We start from the raw sequence: 15,476 nt of genomic DNA, 5'->3' as shown, positions 1-15,476 counted from the left end.
CTGAATTATTTACTCTGACTGTAACTGCTGTGACAAAGTTCCTCCTCTATCTTGGTGGGTCCTGCGCTTATTGGCAGATTTTTTTGCCTCAGAGATTCACCATGTGGGTTGGGGAACAGCCCAGAGACCTTCCCCTCTGAGAGAACCCACAGTCCAGGTCAATTGGGAGGTTTGGGGGGAACCCGGGCCCACCCTCTACTCCGGGTTCCAGCCCAGGACCCTGTGGACTGCAGCTGTCTATAGAGCCTCCTGTAACAGCTGCATGACAGCTACAACTCCCTGGGCTACTTCCCCATGGCCGCCTCCAAACACCTTCCTTAGTCTCACCACAAGACCTTCCTCCTGGTGTCTGATAACGCTTGTGCTCCTCAGTCCTCCAGGAGCACACCCTCTCAGCTCCTTGCACCTCTTGCTCCCAGCTCCTCACACTCACACCACAAACTGAAGTGAGCTCCTTTTTAAAACCCAAGTGCCTTGATTAGCCTGCCTTAATTGATTCTAGCAGCTTCTTCTTAATTGGCTCCAGGTGTCCTAATTAGCCTGCCTGCCTTAACTGATTCTAGCAGGTTCCTGATTACTCTAGTGGAGCCCCTGCTCTGGTCACCCAGGGAACAGAAAACTACTCATCCAGTGACCAGTATATTTGTCCTCTACCACACTCCTGTACCCCACTGGTCTGGGTCTGTCACACTGCCCATTCTGACATGATGTCCCAGAGAGGGGTCCTTAGCCACCAAAACAAACACTGCCCACGACAAGCGCCAGGAACTCCAGAGGCATCCGGACTTTAACCCTTGGGTCAGGATGACCAAACATCCCGTTGTTATCCCTCCCCCGCCCCCAGTTCTAATTTTTCACACTTGGCTCTCTGGTCACCCTACCTTGGGTAGACACGATGGAAGCTCCGTACAGCCCACCCAGCGTCATTCTGCTGGCTGCTCCCAGCCTTACCCGGGAGGGTCAGGGACAGCAATCGGCATCAACACTGCTTCCCCCAATGCACTTTCTACTTCCGTGTGTTGAATCTCGTCCCCCCGCCTCTTTTGGACAGTTTTGAGTCTGTTTAGACTAGAAGGGACCTGTGTTTACAGCACCTAGCACCCTGCCAAGGTGCCATAAACGTAACACTTAGAATTAATGTTATTCCTAATAACAATGATTCCGTTACCAAGAGCCCCAAGGCACTTCTTTAACTTTTGCTTTCACGTATCAGAGTCAGACTCTGTTGCCCAACCCGTTCAGCAGGCAGGATGCAGGCGGATCACGCTGGATCACACCATCGATTGCTAGGGAACAGCCAACCGCGCTGCTTTCCCAAGCCAAACCGCTGCCTGGCCTAGCGGCCGCCCGTTTTATTTCACCCCAGAACCCTTTGCTCGTTAAAGGGGCTGGCTGGGAATTTTCCGATGAAAGGTTTTTTTTCCAATCAGAAAACGCCGATTCGTCGACACCAGAACGGTTTGCAGGAAAGGGTCGCTTCTGACGAATCTCCTGATTCCCCCCCAAAAAATAAGAAGTTTCAAAATTGGTGTTTTCTAAGTGAAAAGTTTCATTTTTTTTTTCGTTCAAAACAACTTTGTTTTGAAATTTTCGTTAATTTATACTAAAAAAAGGATTTTTTTTAAAAAAAGGTTGACATGGAAACAAACAAGTTTTGCTCAGTCGGATGCAATTTTTCATCAGTTTGTGAAAACGTCGAGATTTTTGACCTTTCCTCCCTATTGGGGACAGGAAAATGTTTCAAAATCTTGCACGTTCTCACAGGATAGAAAAAACGTTTCCTGCCCGGCTCTACTCATCATTCACTTCCCCTGGCCTGGGCACCACCCAGCCCTCCAGGGCTGCCAACAGATCTGTCTGGTTTCACATACAGCCACAGCTGCCTCACTTCTGCTTGTGCGCTGGACTGAGACTTCCTGAAACCAGCCTCCTTGACATAATCGGGAAGCAGAGGAAAGGTGCCACAGGCAAGGGGATGAATGAAATAGACACAAATACATGTGGGAGGCGCAGGGTCTTCAGACAGCAAATGCTGCATAGACCCTCCGCCCTGCAATTCCGGATGTGCCCAAATGGGGTCTGGCCACTAGCAGAGCCCCTAAGTGCTGGTACTGTCATCTGTCTCAGACTACCAGCAGGCTAAACACCAGTCACAGATGCAGTTTGATCCAGTGGTTAGCGCATAGGGCAGTGATCCAGCAAACCTGGGTTCTACACCCCGCTCTGCTCGTGTGACGTTGGGCAAGCTGCTTTGCCTCTATGCAACAGCTTCCCAGGCGGCACGGCTCAGCGGTCCCGTCGCACTCCCTGTCAGTACCCAGGTGGGGGAAGCTAATGATCCAATCCGCGGATCAAATTCCGTGATGAATCCTGGTCACGGGCCACCTGAGGCACGTTGCACATACGCGAAGCAGCAGCAGGTTCCCCATCTGTGAGCTGGAGTTAATAACAGCAGGGTTCGGAGCTTCTCGGGTGAAAGCTACCCTGTGGTCCTGATTCAGGACCGCGCTTAGAGGTCCGCATGTGCGTAAGTGCTTTCCCCGATCTAAGATACAGTGCTAGTCATTCATCCTGCCTGAAGTGCTACACAACTTTCCGTGCTAAAGACTTAGGAGACCGGGCTGTGCCTAACCCTAGGGGACACGAGAAAGATGCCCCAGAGGGTCTCACCTGGTGCTGGATCAGACTTGGACAGTGTTAACAAATGGAGACGGGGGCATATACCCCATCTGCCTCTGACAGGTACCTGCGGTTCCTGCCCAATCCATGCTTGGCAAGCCAATAAGGTACCCTCGAACCGAGCTGGGTGCAATGGCAGCTCGGCCTTGGGACACGGGAGTGGGCAGGGTAGGGTGACCAGATAGCAACTGTGAAAAAATGGGACAGGGGATGGGGGGGGTCATAAGCGCCTATATAAGAAAAAGTCCCCAAAAATGGTACTGTCCCTTTAAAAATGGGACACCTGGTCACCCTAGGGCAGAGGAGGGATTGGTTGTGTACAGATTTCATAAGGGCTCCGTCAGCTGGTCCATTAGGGTTGCTTTGCACTGAAGGTGCGAAACAGCCTTAGAAGGCCAGGGGAGGATTCTCCCACCATACAGGAACCTTCCAGGGGTGTAGGGCGTGTGGCTGGAGGAAAGACAGGTGTCCCTGCCTCTGATGATCCCCAGCTCCTAGAACAGCCCCTTGCGGGCAAAGGCAGCTGAGTGTTGAACAGAGGAGTCCTGAGGCAGCTCTGCTTTGTGCCAGGGAGCAGCCTGGCACCCCAAGGTGCTAGGATTGGCCTAGAGGAGCTACCTTTGCACCCTCTCTGCTCCCTGCATCAAGTGCAGCCTGCCCCTGGGCTTGGCTCTGCCGTGGATAATGGGGCCCACCAAGAAAAGGGCCCCCAGGGCAGGTAAACATGCCCCCACTTCCACTGCAGAAAGCAGAATCAATGTCAGCTGTGTGCGGAGCTGGGGAGGAGGGAGCCAGTCAGTGGAATTGAATTTGGCATTTCCCCATCACCTGGGCAAAGAGCCACAGCCCAAACCCAGCCCAGCAGTGCTTTCCCTGGCCTCTGAGCCCCTGCCCTGTCTGTGTTTGGTATGGAGCGGATCCCCTCAGGGGAGCCAATCCCAGTCCGCCCCGTCTCCCTGGGTGGAGTCAGGAGGGTGGGGAAGCATCTAACAACAGGGCTGTAAAAAGACTAGAAGGGATCTTAACCCTTCCATTGCCACACTGTGCTGTGAACAAATCTCATGCACCAAACCACCTCCTCCTCTTTCTCCAAATCCTCCCTTGCAGTACCGCAGCTTCCTCCTCTGCGAGTTCCTTCACCAGCTCATACCAATCCCCGGGTGTCCTGGCTGCCTTGGGCCTGGGCCGAAAGAGCACCCCTCCCCCAGTGTTGCCAACTCTCACGGCATTTGGGGTTTGTTTTCAAGCCCCAGCTCCTGGAGGCATGTGATCGGATGGGACTCTCAGTTTTCAGTTCAAACCAAAAAGTTTCTAGGCTTCGTAGTTGCAAAGAAAAGCTTGAAAATGGGACCCGAGTGTGACCCAAACTGTTCAGAAAGTAAAAGGAACCCACTCATATTATTTGTGAGTCATGATTTTTGATTTCTTGGGATCAGCAAAACTGAGCCTTTGACTTATGGGGATAATCAGATCAGGGTCTGAATCCAAACTAAGTGACTGTCACCTGGCTTCATAATGGCTCAGGACCCCCAGCTCCTCTGAACTACAGGAGAAATTTTGGCTCCAGATCTGAACATGGGCCTATCGTTGGGCCTATTCCTGCCCTGTTTGTTCTCCTGGAAACATGGGAAGGACCAGATCAGATCAGACCAGGGAACTATTAAGTTCAGTCTCTGAAGGAGCTGCTTCAGATTCAGGTGTGAAACCCCTTCAATAGGCATTTATGCAATAGCAGGCCCAAGAGAGAAGTTATTTTCTAATCCCAGGCATTTAGTGGTTGTTTTATTTCCTGAAGCAGGGATGTTTCTATCCCTTTATACATTAGATCTGATGTAGTTGCAAACACATTAACCTAAGGGGCTGCTTCTTTGCACGGTTGGTGCTCAGTATTAATAAACAAAGCTAAGAGCTATCAGGAGCTGCCGAGTCTATGTGACGCGGGAATCTCAGGGGTAACAAGGAGTGCAAATAAAATGAGTACCCTAACACAACGGAAATTTGGTCTTTCTGCAGCACCTTCCATCCAGTGCTCACAAAGTGCTGTGCAAACACTAACCGGTCAGTCCCTCACTGCTCTCCAGTCTCATTATCACTGCTTTATATATGGGGAAACTGAGGCACAAATCAGTTACGGGATTTGTCCAAGGACACAAATCAAGATCTGTGCTAGAGCCAGGATTGGAACTAAGGAGAGAAAGAGATGAGCCGCGGAGGTTTAGTGATTTGACCAAGGTCAGTACCAGAGACAGGAAAAGAACCCAGGAGTCCTGTCCCCCACTCACTAGTTCTAATCACACACCTTTTCAGTCCCATTTCCCATATTTATATAGTGCCAACAGTGCCCTAGGCACTTAATAGACAGGAATGAAGACCAGGTCCTTGCCTGAAGACTTTGCAATCTAAACACATTCCTTACAAAAACAGATTTCTACTTATGTGGAAATTAAAAGAGCTTTAAGCAAAGGTTGCTGATTGAAGTCTGTTCAGCAGTAACAGATCATGTCAATATATTCAGTAATGTGATTTTGGGAGGACACAGGACCATGGGTATGTACAGGGGTGCAGACATATAGGTGCTCGTACAGCAGGTGTATCGATCTGATCATGTGTGGGTCTGTGGGTGCACAGACTCCAGGTGCAGCAATTGCACCTTTGTCTGTGATCCTTTGAGATCTCACCCACTCAGCAGGGTTGGGCAGGCTCATGACCTCTTTGGGAGCTCTCCAAGGAACACTCAGGTGTGGCTAAGAGGGATACTCATGGTTCAGAAGCTGGGAAAGCCAAGTTTCTGAACACATGGTCATTAAAGACCATGTGGCACTAGAAGAGGGGTATGTGAGATCAGGTGCACTGACCGAATGCTGCTGCATGTGCCCTACATGCTTGAGCTGGTGAATTAAATGTCTTTCATTGGGAACATTCTGATTTGTCACAACTGAAACTTGGTGGGAAAGGGTCAGTTTTGACAAATTTTTTCACTCTTAATTTTTGGGGAATTTTTGAATTTGTCAAAATGGGACATTTTTACAATGAAAAATCCCAGTTTTCTGGCTCACGATGACTTTTTGTTTCAAAGTATAAATTAATTATGGTCAAAATAAACAAACAAACAATGGCTGAAATGAAAATGAAATGTTTCAAAATGATTGAAGCAAAACTTTTTGCTTGATCCAAACCATTTTTTTTTCTGATCACCCGTTCATGAACATTTTTGAGATTTCAACTTTTCATCCCAAATCACGCCTGGAAAATATTTTGAGATCTCAACAAATATTGTGGAACAGGAAAACTATTTCCCATCCAGCTCTATTACATACTTCAAATTCACTCTTGTTTCAATTGGATAAGATATCCCTCTCCACTTCCTGTTCTAAACAGCTGCTGAGTGTGCTTTGCTTCACCCAGGAAGCAGCGAGTGAAGAAATCTGTAATACTTGCTCATAGACATCAATGGATTAACGGGACACTGCCAGTATCAACACCAGCACTCACAGGCAGGACTAAAACTCCTTATTAACCCTCTCCCTCAACCAGTCACAACAACATCATATTGAAACAAGGTAACAACTTAGTACTAAGAGAAAGGTACAACACTTCCTATTGGTGGAGGTGCTGTCTACACTGATCATTAAAGACCTTAGTGCTTTGGGATCCCTTGGGATGAAAGTGATAGAACTGGGAGCAGCTGCTGCTGGTCACATGTGTAAGTTTGTAGATGCAGAGATCTGGGGTTTTGTGGTTGATGTCAAATGTTCCAGCCGCTTGGGTGTCACTAACGAATGGTGCAATCCAAGCCCGGTGAAGGTCACAAGAGGTAGTTCAACTTCTTACACTTGTTTACAGTCTAATTATTAAACATATAAAATGAGGTTTCCAACTGGGTGTTAATTTCATCCATTGTGCGGCTTGGGCCTCTCTTGTCATCCAGTCAGCTCCTCAAAGGTGCTTTCCCTCTTCAAGCACTGGGAGCTAGGAGGCCAGGAGCTAAGTCTGCTTCCCGGGCAATGAGAGGGATGCAGAATTCTAACCTTGACCTCTTGCAGGAACGGTACAACCTCGTTGATACCTCTCCGGCCTATTGCACCATCCATCAGCAGATCTCAGAGCAACGTTGATGAGTTAAGTTTCATAACCCCCCATGTAGTGGATCATCCTCTTTTCGCGGCCAGTGCCACTGAAGTGCTAGGCAGATAAACCACTTGCTGAAGGTCACACAGGAAGTCTGTAGCTGGGCCGAGACTGGAGTTGAAAGCTGCTGACTTGTGCTTTAACGGCTAACGCATGCTTCCTCTATTAACACAGCGCATGGAACCACAAGAGCGGAGGAGGTGGCGTCAGCAGAGGGAAAAGAAAGTTCAGAAGAATAAAGCAATTTACTTTTAACAGCATGTTCTAGTCCCTGGACATTAGGATGGGACCCTAGAATGCCTGACTTCTCGTCCTAATTCCTTTTGCACGCCGTGCCTCGGTTTCCCCATCTGTAAAGTAGGGATGCTATCTACCTAACCATGCAGGACGGTGCCGCGAGGGTTAATTGCTCGGTGTTTGCAAAGTGCTCTGTACCAAGGATTGGTCTAGTGCTCCTGACTCTGGAGCCAAGACTGGATGCTCTTTGGGGCAGGGACTGTCTCTGTGTGTCTCGATAGCACCCAGCACAATGGGGCCCTGCTCTTGGCTGGAGCTTGTAATGCTACTGCAGTACAAAGCGCCTTGAGTCGGGCACGCAAAATCAGTGGCTGCTTCTGAAAAGGTTGGCCGTGGTGTATGAAGCCCCCTGGGCATCCACCCATGGGGAGGAGCAAGACTTAGTCTCACCTGGCATACTCTTGAGTTAGGGCAAGGGCGAGATGTTGCCTATGCCCATGGCTAATGCCAGGGAGAGCTTTTGGCCTACGCCCATGGTTAAGGGTGAGGACGAGCACACAAGGCATACACCTACGGCATGGCTGTAGTTTGGGAGGGGTATGGGAGGGGTTGTTGCTCCCCCACAAAGTGCAAGCCTTGGGCAGGTGCGGAATTTGCCTCACACACACAACCCCATGGGCCTGGCTGGAGCTGCCCCCCCCAAATCTAGAAGTCAAACTACCCCTATGACCTCTGGCTTAGGCCACAGGTAATCCCACCCTCACCCACCCATCCTACTGCTGGGGGGAGAGTCTTCATAGCACTCTGCAAGCCAGCCACATCTCAGCACGCTTCCATTCCTACTCATCACCCAACCAGCCCCAGAGCGTTGCCTTCCCCTCCACTCGACCCTCGGGGCCTCTCCAGGGCTCCAGCACATTACTAGAGGGTATTTTAGATCCCACAGGGAGGTCCTGAGGTCCCTTCCAACCCTGATATTCTATGATCTGAGCCTTCAGGAGCTTGGCTTTGACCTACTGTGCATCTTTGACACACAAAGCCCAGACTGGTCTTTGTCCCCACGCCCCCTCCAGCGCTACACTAACAAATCTTCAGCAAATCAGAAGCTGGGATCTTTGGACTCCGGTGGCCTGAGCTGAGCAGAGTTTGATTATCATGGCTCGGCGTGGCAAAGCTTCTACCTCCTGACACAGGGTTAGGACGCAGCAGGAGCGGCCACACAAATACCTGGCGGGTTGATAAACAAACCGCAGCCCGATCTCAGCGGAGATAAACAGTGCGGTTCACTGCACACATGGGCATCTGGGACAGGTGGAAGGACAAAGGGCAGCATCCCCAAGCAGCGGGAGGTCAGTGTGATAAGGTGGGCTCTGAAGTGAGTTCCCAGCAATTCTCTGCTGCCCCTCCACAGCCCCCTCTGTCCAAACCATCAGCCATTCAGAACCAGCTAAACCTAAGCAAATTCTCCAGTGACGGGTCAGCATTGCATCTTCTCGCTCCCAGAGCCAGCACCACTCGGGAACGGCTCAGGGGGCGGAAGGAGCTTTATGCCTCTGGACATCAGGCCAGGGGGCTTCCAAATGCAGCCCGGGTACCACAGGAAGGGGGCACTAGAAATGCTTCCTATGAATGGGGCCCTATCTCAGGCCAGGCCTGCAGGTGCTACCGCATACAAATAATAACCATGCTTGACTAGTCCAGCAACAAGCATCCCAGACCCTTCAGCCTAGGCAAGAGATCCTGCAAGGCTGACAGTGGGACAGGTGCTGGAAAAAGGGCTTCCATGCTTCGTGCCTGCAGGCTGGGGGGTCCTATCAGGAGGAGAAAGGAGGACATGGCCGGGTGGAGAGACAACATTCCCAGGTACAAAACGCAGCAGTGAAAAGGAAGGCGCTTGGAATCCTCTCCCAGCTATAGGGTGACCAGATAGCAAGTGTGAAAAATCAGGACACTTTTTTTGGGGGGTGGGTGGGATATAGTTGCATATAGAAGACAAAGCCCCTAATATTGGGACATCTGGGTCACCTCAGACGGCAACTGCCGTGCTCGGCACCAGCCCATCCCAACCTGTGACCCGCACCACCCCAGTCTATCTTGGGGTCCTTTTTCTACATTCACATGGTCCATACGCACAAACACACACGAGCTCCAGACCCACACGTGCACCCACCCGTATTTGCGCGCGCACACACACACACACCTGATCCTTCCAGACAGAGCCTTTTAACCTCAAGAGCCTTTTAACCTCCGAAGAGCCTTTTAACCTCAAGCCCTTACCCTCTGATGGCAGTGGGGGCCGGTGTGACATGAGTTTGGTGGGTCTCAGCCCGGTTCTGAGAGGCCCAGCCCACCTCCCAGATTGCACCACCCCAGTTAGCATTCATGGCTCCCCTTGTTGCATAACTCAGCAGAGAGGGTCAATGTGCCATGGAGACAGAACTCCCTCTCAGCCCTAGAGGGGTCGCTGCAGAGCAGGGATGATGCACAAGAGGGGCAGTGTGAAAGCGTCTGCAGTGTCACTGCCTGTGCCATCCCCGCTCTAGGGATGAAATGGAGACGTCAACCAATCTGGCACAGTCAGTATTAATATTACGTCATTTCTACTACAGTAGCACCCAGAGCCCTAGACCAGAACAGGGACCCATTATACGAGACTCTGTACACACACAAGGGAAGATGCAGCGCCTGCCCTGCTGAGATTACAGTCTAAGGCCCTGATCCTGCAATGTGATAGGCCCACTTGGATCCCCCATGGACCAGGGTCTGCTGGCAGCCATCACAGCACAGACACGAGTTCTAAGGCAGGACTGCCACTGGTGCCTTTCACAAGCACAGGAATTCTACCATCACCCTCCTGGAACATCCAACAAGCTGGGGATTTTCCCCCGGCCTACTTCAGAGGGCCCCCTGGACACACGGGCACCCTCGCTGGTCAGTCAGTCCATTGGAACTGAGATCAGCATGGAAACCGAGCCCAGCTGGGTTTAAACCCTGGGAAATCACCATGATAAAAGAGGGGACGTAATCCCCAGTTGACTTGAAAAATAAATCCTTGAGCCTCATTGAAACAAAAGCACCATGTGTGCCCGGGGCATGGGGGGGAGTGGAGTTTTCTTCCCAGCTGCATGCTTTCTATCAGCTGAGTTCTCACAACTCAGAAACTGTATCCGCGCTGGAATGCCGGGGCAGAGCTACAGCCGCTGTGCTAAAAAAGGCCCAGTTGTTCCCTGGCACGGCCGCAACAATACGTGACGACAGCACAGAGAGCAGCAAGTTGTTAGGACCCTGGAAAGGAGCAGGGGATGGGTGTAAAAACTCCCCTCCCCCCCACAGCCTTACATTTTGCTGAAAGGAAGTTTGATCCTGGTGCTACGGATGTCAATGGCCAAATGCCAGCAATGGCTGGGTGGGCAGGTGTTCCCATCAGGTGTGCTGATGAGTCTCTTTGGCCGTTGATTGCCTGTAGGGACAGGGGATGCGAGTCTAGAGGAAGGGTACTGAGAAGGAGGAAGAACTGGAAGCTAGAGAGAGCACGTCTCTTTGTTACAGACTGCATGATGAGGGTCACCATCTTCTTCTTCTGTCACTGAGGCAAACCTTGGACCTTCTTGTGGACTATAAAAGGGCGATTTTCTAAACACACCAGAGTCTCCAGTTGAAGCTTTGAGGGCCTCTGCTGCAGCAGGACAGCTGAGTGAGTTCGGGAGCTGCTTGCTGTAGGATCTGAGGAAGATCCCAATGCAACGTGACCAGATCTCAGCCCGAGGGAGTGAACAGATTTTCTTTGCTCTTGTCACTGGGCGCCTGTCACAGTGATTTCCGTTCTAGCATATTTACTTTGGCGCCTCAGCAACAGGAATGAAGCTGAGGACTCCTAGATATGATTGGTGACGCTAAGCCTCATGATCTGCTGTGTGAACTAGAGACAAAGGGTGACGCTCACCAGACTTGTGTTGTCTCCAGTAAGCTTAGTGGACAAAAGTTTGGTTGTGGCTCTAAAGTTCGACCCTTATTCCTCATTAAGCACCTGGGCCCCTTTCCTTTCCTTCTCTACCAGACCCCCCTGACCCCTCCTCAGGTGTGATCCTCCACTATGCCTTCAGTTTCCTTCCCATCCCACAAATAAGGCCCAGCTCTTCCCAATGCACAACCTATCAACAGGCCCATAGATCTTTCCTTCCCTTCCCTTCCACACAGGCCACTCCTATCTTTAATTAGCTCTCTGCAGGGCATGGTAGTTCTGGCAGACTCCCAGCTAGCCCAGAACTGAAGCTTTGTGAACCCCTATGTGCACTGCACCCTTCAGAGGCCACTAGAGGTGGGATCTTCACCTGAAAGTAGGCTTGAAGGAATATGAGGCTCACTGGGGGGATGAGGAGGAGGTGTCTTATGCTGGGAAGGGCATGAGAGGGTCCAGGGAAAGCCAGAAGCTTGCTGAACAGGTCTAGGGGGAAGGGTCAGAGCCCTGTGAAAAGTCAGGGAGAAGAGAGTCTTTCTTCAAACTAATCTGAACATTGTAAACATTTCAGGTTTTCCTGGCTTCAGTTCAGGGTCTGGGCAGAAGTTTGGGCTGGTTATGTTTCCTGAATTAGGACAGATGGACGCACACGGTACCAACAAATGAAGAAGGCAATATTTCCATGAGGTTTGATCTCACTGCGGCCTAGGCTGTCATGACCCACCCAGCCCACAGGAGGACATTTCCACACTGTGGGACATCAGCCAAAGCCATGTGAAAGCATCTGCCTGCAGACCAGCCCTTCGAGATGAACGGAAATGAGGTTAAACTCAGGTATACGTACCAAATGCCCCCACTGCCCAGGGTCTGCAGGGAAATCGGCATAAAAACAGGTTTCAGGCAGTGTGGCCTACTGGGTAAAGCACTGGACTGGGATTCAGGAGACCTAGATTTTATTCTTGGCTCTGCCACTGGCCTGCTGGGTGACCTTAGGCAACTCATTTCAGCTCTGTGCCTCAGTTTCCCCATATGTAAAATACAGATAATGATATCGCCTTTGTAAGATCTACTGAGGAAAAGTGCTTTATAAAAAGCTAGGTATTATTATTACAGCCATTTTCACTTCCCTCTGAAATGGGCTGGCATTTCTAGATTGCTAAATAGAACCCAGCCCACGCCATCCTGTGACGTCCCGGGTAACTGAAATCTCATTGTCATTCATGGCTGTCACAGGGCGCTGTGCTCTGAACTAGGAAGTAGCAGGAGCATTTCATAGCAGAGAATAAAGAATTTGAACTCAAGTATGTTCAGAACCTGTCCCATTCCTGCCCTGTCTTTCCTTCTCCCATCACCTCCCCCCAAAAGAATCCCACTTATGCATGACGCCCACAATAAAAGAAGCATTTGGCACAAAAATCTAGACTTCACTGCAGTTAAAAGGAGAATTGCAAGTGAAACTAACAGGCTTTTTGAGGAAACTGTCCATGTTTTCTGGTAGAATATTCCGGTCAGGTCTTGCAATTAGCAAAAATTCAATAGAACTGCCGGGGAGGAAGGCACAGTCCTTGGCTGACGTCAAGTGGAAATTCTAGCTTTGTAGAGCTAAAAGACAGAAAGATGAACCTCCCAGGAGCCACCTGCTAACCCCTGACAGGTGCTCAGAGCACGGAATGTGATCAGCGGTGGCAGAGCAGTAATGCCCGGGGATGTTACAAAGTCACGTTCTCCCCCTTTCCCAGAAATGGTTCTCCAAATTCCTACGTACAATCGGGCTGCAGCCTCACTGAGTAGGAAAGAAGCGGAAACCAGATGTCATGGGTATTTCAGGGGAAATATTTCCTAAAGGAGTTAATGCTTAAAATCCCTAGTTTATGACACTAGGATTCTTCCAAGTAAAAAAGAAAGCCATGTAGACATAGTCAATGCCTTTGTGAGATCTAGTGTGAGTGTGTTGGCTGGAGGTTAGAGAAGGGGACTAGAATCCAGGACTCCAGGGTTCTATTCCCAGTTTGTGGGAGGAGGCGTGAGATCTGGTGGTTAGAGAAGGGGATAGACTGGGAGTCAGGAACTGCTAAGTTCTATTCCTGATTCTGCCACACGGATTCCATGTGAAAGTCACTTAATGCCTCATTTGACTCACCCGCAAAATGGGATTAATCCATTCCAAGCTCACATGGGAGGAAGAGGGAGCAGCCATTAGGGTTGAGGATTGCAGAACACTTGGACCGATCAGAAGATCTCGCCCTAGGCATTTTTCAGGTACCATCCGTGTGACATCTAAGCACCAAGGTCAGAAAGGAGAATTGCATTATTCCCCATGCAAAGGTCACCCACTGTCTAGCATGTCTTGTTTTAGCCTGATGAAGTGGGCTTTAGCCCACAAAAGCTTATGCCCAAATACATTTGTTAGTCTCTAAGGTGCCACAAGGACTCCTTGTTGTTTTTGCTGACACAGACTAACACGGCTGCTACTCTGAAACTTGTTTTAGCCCGTTACTTACTTTGCTTCTGTTGGTCTATTGGGAACCTCTCCGGACCTTGTGCTTCTGCCATGGTCACGGAAGGGAAGCTTGTGCAAAAGGGTGGATCATACATCAGGCCTTAAAGAAGGACTGGCTCATCTGACATGTGAAAAAGCTCTCAAATGCAACATGTGATTGCAGTGCTCGGTTGTCCATAGACGCAGTAAACTTGCTAAGACAGGTAAGCAGAACGGGAGCACAGCAGATAGGCCCCAACAGATGCTGCCTTGTCCCAGGAATTCCCTATTTGCTGCTATTCTACCTCCCACAGCCAGAAAGCATTTCTCTTGGGGACTGGAAAAAGCCGGCAGATTGGCAATAGGGTAAGAAAATCCTCAACTAGGTCCCAGGTTTCAATCTGGCCAGGATGCGCAGTGTTTGAAAGTCACTCTGCATGACAAGAGAAAGCTACAGGCAGGGAGAACCTGCAAACTCTGAGCATTCAGGGTAGCCTGCCAGATAGCAAGTGTGAAAAATCGGGACAGGGAGTGGGGGGTAATAGGAGCCTATAGAAGAAAAAAACCCAAATATCAGGACTGTCCCTATAAAATCAGGACATCTGGTCACCCTAATTTAGGGGCCTCTTCTCTGTATCCTTGAGGACTTTAAGGTTTCTCTAAAATCTACAGTTTCATGTAGAGTGATCGTCCTCAGAATCTGCACTAATGCAACTTGTCCATTGGAATCAGACAGTACAGCACCAAGAGAAAGCTTTCCTTAAAATTTCCCACCCATCTTTGTTCCCTATGTCATATCATCTTACAGGTGTGGGCTCACCAGTACTTCCTGCTACAGGCATGAAACCCCTACCTAGCCCTGACCAGAGCAACTGCAGGTGAGACAACTATCACTGATAATAAATTAAACCACTCCAAACCAATCCACTAGCATTGCTTCTGTTCCACCTGGGATCACTAATACCCACCCAAACAATTGCACCTGGGCCTTTCCATTGAGCCAAACCATTACAGCAGATGCACAATGTGGAAAGAGCTGCTCTGGAGAGAAAACAAATACAAAAAATATTCAAAGCCAAAGAGTCTTACTAAAATGTGACGCTTCATAGCAGTGCCCTGTCTTCAGAAAGTAACTAGCCCCCTTGGAGACAGGTAAGTATTAATATCCCCATTGTACAGATAAAAGGGAACAGTTAAGTGATATGCCCAAGGCTACCCACTGTATCAGTGGTAGAGAAGGGATTAGAACTCAGGACTGCCTAGCATTCAGTGCCATACTCAATCCTTTATAAATAGGTACTTATGTGGCCTCATCATTGAGGTATCTGACTTTGTGGAACATGCTGCAGTTGTGATATCATTTGTTAGATGCCCAGAGGCCTTTCCCTTTGGTTTGCCTAGAAATGTTAATTATTCATTTAAGATTAAGTCTGAGTTTCTGAATTTATCCAAACGTTCAATTCCATAGGATGCAACTGTGGTTAGAAGAACTGAAGGAATTTTCATTTGCTTTCTGTATCCGAAAGAAACACCTGCCCCCCCCCCCCCCCCCCAAAAAGAAGAAAGTTTGGAAGTTTTCAGAACTGCCTTCCCCCATCCTAGGTTCTCCTACCTGGATGATTCCCTGTTCTGTTCATTCCCTCTTAAGCACTTGGCGTTGGTCACTGTCAGAGGACAGGACACTGGGCTACGTGGACCATTAGTCTGACCCAGTCTGGCCTTTCTTATGTCAGCTGGCTGTAAATCCTGCTTCTCCTCTCACTTAGGGGCAAACTGGGAGAACCCCGGCTGAAGTGACAGGGGTGCAAATGAAAGAAGAGTCAGTCTCTGGGCCTGTCTGTATATTACAACCCACAAGCAGAGTTGTACTGATGTTATGGCACTTCCAAGACGAGCTTGTCCTCAGCGGCTCATTTCCCAAACAATCTGGGCTGGAATTTCCCACGCCGACTACCTGCCGGGGGCTGAAGATTGTGAGGGGGGTTGCGTTGCATT

General features: G+C 49.7%; 1 protein-coding gene across 1 annotated transcript in view; it reads right to left on the bottom strand.

Annotated features, from left to right (window-relative positions):
* Positions 1–15,413, bottom strand: part of MYCL (MYCL proto-oncogene, bHLH transcription factor) — a 47,506-nt gene extending 32,093 nt beyond the window's left edge. The window contains exons 1-2 of the mRNA XM_054011671.1: positions 15,094–15,413; positions 13,143–13,279 (exon numbers count right to left, since the gene is read on the bottom strand). The gene's annotated coding sequence lies outside the window, so the exon portion shown is untranslated. The remainder of the gene's footprint in view (positions 1–13,142; positions 13,280–15,093) is intronic.
* Positions 15,414–15,476: the final 63 nt, after the last annotated feature.

This window comes from Malaclemys terrapin, chromosome 22 (genome assembly GCF_027887155.1).
Source record: "Malaclemys terrapin pileata isolate rMalTer1 chromosome 22, rMalTer1.hap1, whole genome shotgun sequence".
NCBI lineage: Eukaryota > Metazoa > Chordata > Testudines > Emydidae > Malaclemys > Malaclemys terrapin.
Note: the sequence above shows the minus strand (reverse complement) of the source record. Positions and strands in the feature narration are given on the sequence as shown.